This window comes from Ornithorhynchus anatinus, chromosome 13 (genome assembly GCF_004115215.2).
Source record: "Ornithorhynchus anatinus isolate Pmale09 chromosome 13, mOrnAna1.pri.v4, whole genome shotgun sequence".
In the NCBI taxonomy this organism is placed as follows: domain Eukaryota; kingdom Metazoa; phylum Chordata; class Mammalia; order Monotremata; family Ornithorhynchidae; genus Ornithorhynchus; species Ornithorhynchus anatinus.
In genome coordinates this window covers 20,357,123-20,366,773 of record NC_041740.1, presented here as the reverse complement: position 1 = coordinate 20,366,773, position 9,651 = coordinate 20,357,123, and positions in this window count along the sequence as shown.

The following is a 9,651-nucleotide window of genomic DNA, read 5'->3' as shown; positions in this document are numbered from 1 at the left end:
AATAAAGCCCCCGGGGGGGAGGGGGGAGGGGGAGGGACAGGAGGAGGGCGGGGCAGGGCAGGGGGGCAGGGCAGGGGGGCAGGGCAGGGGGGCCCGGGACCTAGCGGGAAGCAGCCGCCCGGGTCGGTTCCGGGAAAATCCGGGGAAAAAAGAAGAGAGGAAAAAATTCCGGCTTGCCTCCCCTCCCCGCCCACGGCCCGCCCCAAATGCAGCGGGAGGGATTCGAGGTAGACCGCTCCTCCCTCCCCCGGCCGCCCCCAGCGTTGGGGACCGGGACGGGCTCATTCGGGCCCCCAAATCATCGCTTTGGTCCCCCCCGCATCCCCCGCCACAAAGCGCTCAGTACAGAGCCGGCCACATAGGAAGAACTTGAGAAATACCTGGGTGTCAGCCCTTTAATGTAGAGCTCCGTCAAAACACTAATAATAATAATGGTATTTATTAAGCGCTTCCTATGTGCCAAGCACTGTTCTAAGCGCTGGGGGACATACAAGGTCATCGAGTTGCCCCACGTGGGGCTCACAGTCTGTACAGATCAGGTCACTGAGGCCCAGAGAAGTGAAGTGACTTGCCTAAAGTCACACAGCTGACGAGTGGCGGGGGCGGGATAATCGTGATAATAATGATGAGGGTATTTGTTAAGCGCTTCCTCTGTGCCAAGCACTGTTCTAAGCGCTGGGGAGATTCAGGGTAATCAGGTTGTCCCACGTGGGACTTTCACTTTTAATCCCCACTTTACAGATGAGGGAACCGAGGCCCAGAGAAGTAGAGTGACTTGCCCAAGGTCACACAGCAGACAAGTGGCGGAGCTGGAACTAGAACCCAGGTCCCGTGATTCCCAACCCCGGGCTCTTTTCACTAAGCCGCAATGAAAGCGACCTGCCCGTGTAAGACAGGGCCTATGCTGCCCAACTTAATAATGGTGGTATTTGTTAAGCCCATACCATGTACCAAGCACTGTTCAAAGCACTGGGGGAGATACAAGGTAATCAGGTGGTCCCACGTGGGGCTCACGGTCTTCATCCCCATTTTCCAGATGAGGTCATTGAGCCCCAGAGAAGAGAAATGACTTGCCCAAAGTCACACAGCTGACAAGTGACGGAGCAGGGATTAGAACCCAGGTCCTCTGACTCCCAAGTCCGGGCTCTTTCCACTAAGCCACGCTGCTCGTTGTATTGATGTCTGTCACCCCCTACCTCTAGACTGTAATTTCATCGTGGACAGGGAATGTGTCGGTTTATTGTTGCACTGGACTCTCCCAAGGGCTCAGTACAGTGCTCTGCACACAATAAGCGCTTTATAAATACTACTGAATGGATGAGCCATGGGTCAGGAGGAGGATGGGGAAATCAGCTCCAAAAGTTGGGAAATCTCTTGCCCAAGTGAGCTGTGGACGTGGGTGGACTCGGGTTGGAGACTGTGAGCTTGTTCTGGGCAGGGATGGTCTCTCTTTATTGCTCTATTGGACTTCCCCAAACGCTCAGTGCAGTGCTCAGCACCCAGTAAGCGCTCCATAAATGCGATTGGATGAATTGAATGAATGAAACCAGGGGGGTTGCAAGATTCATTCATTCATTCATTCAATCGTATTTATTGAGCGCTTACTGTGTGGAGAGCACTGTACTAAACTCCTGGGAAGTACAATTCGGCAACAGAGACAATCCCTACCCACCAATGGGCTCACATTCCTCCCAATCTGAGATTCTTTTTTGGTTCCTTTCTTAGTCCTCCCTGGGAGGGGAAAAACGGGGAGAGAAAGGGAGTGGGGAACTGCCTTCCTGTCCCCAGTGTCACCCCGCTGACAGGAGGCCAACCTGCGGGAGCGACCCTCATTCCTCATCTCCCCAGAAAATCCTTCCCCTAATAATGACACTCGGGGTGGTTGTTAAGTGTGTCTTACTAGGTGCAAAAAGTTGGGGTAGATACAGGATCGCCACACACATAATAATAATAATAATTATGGTATGTGTTAAGCGCTCACTATGTGCCAGGCACTGTTCTAAGCGCTGGGGTAGACATGGGGGAATCAGGTTGTCCCACGTGGGGCTCACAGTCTTAATCCCCATTTTCCAGATGAGGTCACTGAGACCCAGGGAAGTCCAAGTGACTTGCCTGAGGTCACACAGCAGTGAAGTGGCAGAGTCAGGATTAGAACCCATGACCTTCTGAGTCCCAGGCCTGGGCTCTACCCATTACGCCATCCTACATCCCCCTTCCCAGCCCCACAGCACTTAGGTCCAAATCTGCAATTGATTTATTTCTATTAATGTCTGTCTCCCCCTCTAGACCCGAAGTTCACTGTGGGCAGAGAACGTGTCTGTTATAGTGTTATATTGTACTCGCCCAAGCCCTTAGCACAGTGCTCTGCACATAGTAAGCACTCAGTAAGTACGACTGACTGTCTGGCTGACAAGAGGCTCACAGTCTAGGGAGTAGCAAACAGGTACCTTCTCTCCATTTTACAGATGTGGCAACTGAGGTACAAATAATAAGAATAGTATGTGTTAAGCGCTTACTATGTGCCAAGCACTGTTCTAAGCGCTGGGGTGGGTACAAACAAATTGGGTGGGACACAGTCCCTGTCCCACATGGGGCTCACAGTCTCAAGGGAGGGGTGAATAACCATGGTAGTGTCTTGAACAAGGACAGAGACTGAGTCCAATCTGATTATCTTTTACCTACCCGGCACATAGTACAGTGCCTGGCACATAGTAAGCACTTAACAAATGCAGTAATCATAATAAGAAGAAGAGCACAATAAATATGAGTGAATAAATAATAATTAGAATACTAATTGTGGTATTGAAGTGTTTTCTGTGTGCTAAGCATACAATTCCTCATGGGGTTTATGGTCTAAATAGGAGGGACCCTATACTGTAAGCTCGTTGTGGGCGGGAAATGGGTCTGTTTATTGCTGTACTGTAGTCTCCCAAGCGCTTAGTACAGTGCTCTGCACACGGTAAGCGCTCAATGAATATGATCGACTGATCGGCTGAGGGAGCCGAGGTATTGAATCCCCATTTGGCAGATGAGGAAACCAAGGCACAGAGAAGTCAAGTGATTTGCCCAAGGTCTCACGGCAGTTACGTGGCGGAGGCTAGAACCCAGGTCCTCTAGCTCCTAGGCTTGAGTTCTATCTACTAGGTCATGCATTATTCTTATTATCTTTGGGCAAGTCACTTCACTTCTCTGTGCCTCAGTTACCTCATCTGTAAAATGGAGACTAAGACTGTGAGCCCCACGTGGGACAACCTGATAACCTTGTATCTACCCCTGCGGCTTAGAACAGTGCTGGGTACATAGTAAGCGCTTAGCAAATACCGTCGTTATCATCAACATCACCATTATTAGGAGCATGAATCTGATGAAGAACTTTGATTTAGTGAGACCCCCGTGCCTTATTGTGAGCAGGGAATGTGTCTGTTTATTGTTCTATTGCACTCTCCCAAGAGCTCAGTGCTCTGCACCCAATAAGTGCTCAAAAAGTAGGACTGACTGACTTTGAGAATTTCCCGTTTCAAAATAATAATGAAAAAAATCTTATTTAAATGTGTGGAGTTAAGCTTTGGGAATCTGGGGGCCAAATTTTACTAACTCATCCAAGGAAATACTGTTTGCTTTTTTTCACTGGCAAAGGCTCAATCCTGAAATTTGGGAAACCAAATGAGGCCACCAGGGGTTGGTTTTATGATTTGGCTGGGACATGGAGTCCAAGAGTTCCTGCATTTCGAAATTTTCGAAAGACTTCCCTGAAAGAGAAAAATAACAAATTGGGGAGGAGAAACTCGGGAGTTTCACTGCCGTCGTCTGTCTCGGGCTTTTTTGGGCGTCTTTGGAAAAAGATGCTGAGACAGCTAACTTACTCCTGACACACTTCCTTATTCATTCATCCATTCCTTCAGTCGTATTTATTGAGCACTTACTGTGTGCAGAGCACTGTACTAAGCACTTTATCAAATAGGGACTTGGCTTTCAAGTTGAAAAATAGAAGCAGCATGGTCTGGTGACTAGAGCGTGGGTCTGGAAGTCAGGAGGACCTGGGTACTAATCCCAACTCTGCCACTTTGCTGTGTGACTTGGGGCAAGTTGCTGTCAATTTCTCTGTGCCTCAATTACCTCATCTGTAAAATGGGGGCTAAGATTAGGAGCCCCATGTGGGGCAACCTGATTACCTTGTATCTCCCCCAGCTCTTAGAACGGTGTCTGGCACATAGAAAGTGCTTAACTAATATTATTTAAAAAATTAATAATAATACCCTGTCTCAACTTCTGCATCAGACCTCCCTGCCTCTTGTCTCTCCCCTCTCCAGCCCATACTTAGATCGATTGATTTAATCATTCATTCAGTCATATTTATTGAGTGCTTACTGTGTGCAGAACTCTGTATTAAGCTCCTGGAAAGTATAAGGCAGCAATAAAGAGAGACTATCCCTGCCCATAAGCAATCATATTTATTGAGCGCTTACTGTGTGCAGAGCACTGTACTAAGTGCTTGGGAAAGCACCCTACAACACGGTTGGTAGACAAGTTCCTTCTTCTCTCTGCTTCCCGCCTCGTTTTTTCTAATTCATTCATTCATTTCATTCAATCGTATTTATTGAGCGCTTACTGTATGCAGAGCACTGTACTAAGCACTTGGAATGTACAATTCGGCAAGGCATAGAGACAATTCCTGCCCAACAACGGGCTCACAGTCAAAAAGGGAGAGACAGTCAATGAAACAACTCCTGAAAAACTGATTGTCCATCCTTTTCCAGAACAAAAAGAAACTTCTCCCGGTGAGCTCTAAGACACTCAGTCATCTCTCAGTCAGCCAATCGTATTTACTGAGCTCTTACCGAGAGCAGAGCACTGTGCTAAGCGCTTGGGAGAGTACAATGTAATAACAATGAGTTTACAGCCTAGAGAATGAGCTTACAGTCTACTTATCTTTGTTCCACTCCTACTTACATTCCTACTCGCACACTTCGTTCTTCTCAAGGGAACCTATTCACTGCTTTGTACTCTTTCTTTCTCTCTCTCTCTCTGATTTCTTGTTCCCTCCCCTTCACATCCCACAGACGACTGCTCTCATCTTCAAAGCATTTTGACATCACACCCCCTTCAAGAGATCTCCCCTGAAAAATCTCTAATCTCTTCCCTTCTACTTCCACACCAGTGCTCCCACCTCACCTAAGCACTTGGGTGCCCTCTCTCCCCACTGTAGTACATAAAATAATAATTAGGGTACTTGTTAAGCGCTTACTAGGTGCCAAGCACTGTCAAGTTTTGTTTTACTGTGTCCTGAAGATGTTTCCTTTTTCCTTCCTTGGTTTCGGTTCCCCGGTTTCAGTCTATCATAAGATAACTATCTGGATATCCCACTGTCACCTGTGTTCCTCAAAGGACTGAACCACTGTAGCTGTATTGCTGTGAAAAACCCTCAGCGCCCGAAATCTGATTTCGTTCTAGGATTTGTTTCTCATTCTGCCTCGCCACCTCCTTATCGGTGAAGATAATCCATAAATGACGCTGATGGAATTGTTCAGTGACTCAGATGGGACATCTGTGGAAATCTAGGTCTCACAACCATCCATTCATTCAATCGTATGTATTGAGCGCTTACTGTGTGCACAGCACTCTACTAAGCGCTTGGGAGAGTGCACTATAACGATACAGCAGACACACTGCCTGCTCACAACCAGCCTGTGTACAGAAAGCAGCACAGCACAGCACGGCAACTGCAGAACTTTACTTTGGGCTTCATTCCGTTTTCTATTTCCTTGTCAAACAATCAGTTGTACTTATTAATACTATTGATACTACTGAATGAATGAATTTATTGAGCACTTACTGAGAGCAGAACACCGTATTAAACATTTGAGAAGGTACAATATAACAGAGTTGGTAGATACGTTCCCTCCACGCAAGGAACTCAGAGTCTAGAGAGGAGAGACGGACATGAATATAAATAAGTAAATTATGGATATGGACATAAATGTTGGTATTTGTTAAGCGCTTACTTCGTGCAGAGCACTGTTCTAAGCGCTGGGGTAGGTGCAGGGTAACCAGGTTGTCCCATGTGAGACTCACAGTCTTCATCCCCATTTTACAGATGAGGAAACTTAGGCACAGAGAAGTGAAGTGACTTGCCCACCGTCACACAGCTGACAAGGGACATAGGTGATGTGGGACTGAGAATGGGGTGAATAAAGGGTGCAGATCCAAATGAGAGGGTGATGCAGAAGGGAGTGGGAGAAGAAGAAATGAGGGCTTAGTGGGGGAAAGCGTCTTGCAGGAGATGAGCTTTTTAATAAGGTTTTGAAGGTGGGGAGAGCCAACACCTGTTGGATATGAAGAGGTAGCGCATTCCAGGACAGAGGCAGGACGTAGGCAGAGGTCAGAGGTGAGATGGACGACACAGTGAGTAGGTTGGCATTAGAGGAGCAGAGTGTGTGGGCCGGGATGTAGGAGGAGAGCTGGGAAGTAAGGTAGGAGGTGGAGAGTTGATTGAATGTTTGAAAACCGATGGTACGAGTTTCAGTTGGATGCGGAGGTGGATGGAATCACGGCTCCATCGGTGACTGTGCTGTTTAAATATCAGAATTCTGTGCAGCCGTTAAATTTTTTTGGTTGTGTGGGTGTGGCTTCCCTCTTGTAGGCCGATAGCTTATCTTGGTTTTCTTTAGACTTTCAATGAGCACTGGTGGATTGATGAATCAGTTGACGCTCATTTGCATTCTTCTCGAGTGTGTGCCTTTAGAATGTCATTCATCTGGACGGACAAATTCTTGAATGTCTGCCTCTAGGGCTTTGGATGATACTCAGAATCTGTTAAATTGGAAGAGTTTGCCAAGGAGGGGGAAAAGTATTTTTCCCCGCCCTGCATTCAGATTTCTTGTTGCATCTTCCCGTGGGACTGCACAGAAGAAATCCAAGAGGCCCAGACCCACGCCTATCCTTGCTCCACCCAATTTCCCCCTCTAGACTCTAAGCTTACTGGGGGTAGAGAACGCGTCCACCAACTCTGCTGTGTCGTCCTCTCCCAAGCGCTTTGCACAGTGCTCGGCACACGGTAGGTGCTCAATCAATCGGTCGTATTTTTTGAGTGCTTACATTGTGCAGGGCACTGTACTAACCGCCCGGGAGAGGACAGTATGACAAGACCCATTTCCTGCCCGGAACGATCGACTGAGGACGAGAGATGGATCAAACGGGGCCGCCCCCGGCTCTGATCCGGCCAGCCATGTGGACAAGGAGTCGTCTCGGAATCTTAATGAACTTTTCAGGGTAGGCCAACAAGTAGTCTATTTCAAGGGGAGTCGGTGCTGTCTTTTTTCATCAAAAAAGTCAGGATGAATTTTCTTCTGCTGTCTTCTATGACTGTAATTGATCATTACAGTGCTTTGCACGGCGGCGTGGCTTAATGGAAAGAGCCCGGGCTTGGAAGTCCGGGGTCGTGGGTTCTAATTCCAGCTCCGCCACCTGTCTGCTGTGTGACTTTGGGCGAGTCGCTTAGTTTCTCTGTGCTTCAGTTATCTCATCTGTATAATGGGGATTAAGACTGTGAACCCCACGTGGGATAACCTGATTGCCTTGTATCTACCTCAGCAATTAGAACAGTGCTTTGCATATAGTAAATGCTTAACAAATTCCATCATCATCATCATTATTATTATTAGCTACCTTGGCACTTAGAACAGTAATTGACAAATAGTAAGCGCTTAACAAATACCGTAAAAAGAAGTGTCTACCAATTCTGTTGTATTGTACTTTCCCAAGAATTTAGTAGAGAGCTCTGCACACGGTAAGCACTCAATAATACTATTTTTAAAAAATCCTTTTCGTGGCCACTCTCAGCGATCAAGTCGATAGTGCCCCCTAAGGGATTAATTCAATAAAGATGCTTTAGTAGTAATTGTGGTATTTGTTAAGCGCATACTATGTGCGGGCATTGTTCTAAGCGCTGGGGTGGATACAAGCCAATTCATTCAATCGTATTTACTAAGCGCTTACTGTGTGCAGAGCATCAGGCTGGATACGAGCCCTGTCCCACATAGGGCTCACACTCTCAATCCCCCTTTTTACAGTTGAGGGAACTGAGGCCCAGAGAAGTGAAGTGATTTGCCCAAGGTCACACAGCAGACAAGTGGCTGAGCAAGGGTTGGAAACCCCGTCCTTCTGACTCCCAGGCCACCAGAAAAGGTGGTAAGCATCAGTGATTAGCGCATTTGAATTAATCATCAATGTTTTCTCCCTCCCTCCCCCTAATTAAGGGCTGGGTCTAAAGCAGAACGGCCTTTAAAAGCGCTCCTGGAAAATGCAGGTTTTTGTTATCTGCAGCTTCATTCTCTACAGTGTGGAAAGCACACTGCTCCGACTGTTTTTTGAGAACATTATTTTTAAAACGCCCCAAGCCAGAATTATTATTCCCATTGTCCAGGGGCTTATCTTTGGAGAAGACTGTCTCGCGCTGAAAGAAACCTGTCTTTGATGCAAAAGGAGTGTTTGACCACGGTGAGGGCCGAGGAAATTGTAAGTGTTTAGGGTGGAGGGCTCTACTTTGCTGATTACAAATATTTGAAGTCGTTAAGTCGTTGCAGGAGATGCAGAACTCGGGTAGGAAACCGCAATACTGACCATGGAGAATCCAGGAATTTAATTTGATATAATCATTGAACACTTTTAAAAAATAGTATTGGTAATAATTATGGTATTTAAGTCCTTACTATGTGCCAGATTCTGCTTAGAACAGTGCTTGACACATAGAAAGCTCTTAACAAATACAATCATTATTATTACTTAATGCTGGCACTGTAACTTAGTCCTTACTATATGCCAGGCACTGTCCTAACCACTGGGTAGATACAAGATAATCAGGTTGGATCCAGTCCCTGTCCCACATGGGGCTGACAATCTCCATCCCATTTTCCAGATGAGGGAACTGAGGCCCAGAGAAGTGAAGGGACTTGCCCAAGGTCACATAGTAGACAAGTGGTGGAGCCAGGACGAGAACCCAGGTCCTTCTGCCTCCCAGGCCCGGGCTCGATCCCTTAGGTCACGCTGCTTCAGTCGAGAATGTATAGGACTCAATTTCTTAAAATGGTATTTCTTTAGCGCTTTCTGTGTCAAGCAGTGTCCTAAGCGCTGGGTAGATGCAAGACAAGCAAGTCGGACACAGTCCCTGTCCCCCAGAGCGCTCACAAGTCGAAGTTGTTTGTATTTGGTTCTGGGAAATGTGGTGAATGCTTCAGGATTAAGATAGGGCGGCACAAGCTTCATGCGTGACTGCCTACCCTCCTTGTATTCTCCACTCCTGCTATTTGTCTGCTGTGTGACCTTGAACAAGTCACTTATCTTCTCTAAGCCTCAGTTACCTCATCTGTAAAATGGGGATTAAGACATGAGCCCCATGTGGGACAGGGACTGAGTAGCTTGGATCTCTGAAAACCAAAGGACCTCTACATACTGTTTAGGTTCTTTTTGTGGGTTTTTTTTTTGGCAAAGAGATGCCACGTGTTTCGTATACACCTCTTCAACTCTTAATATTATTCTGGGACCCTTGAGAGCTTTAATAATGAAGATCAATTTATCACTTTATTGGTGACTGTATTTTCATATTTAAGGGAGGAAAAACTGTTATGGTTCAGTTTGTGGAAAAATCTGCATCAA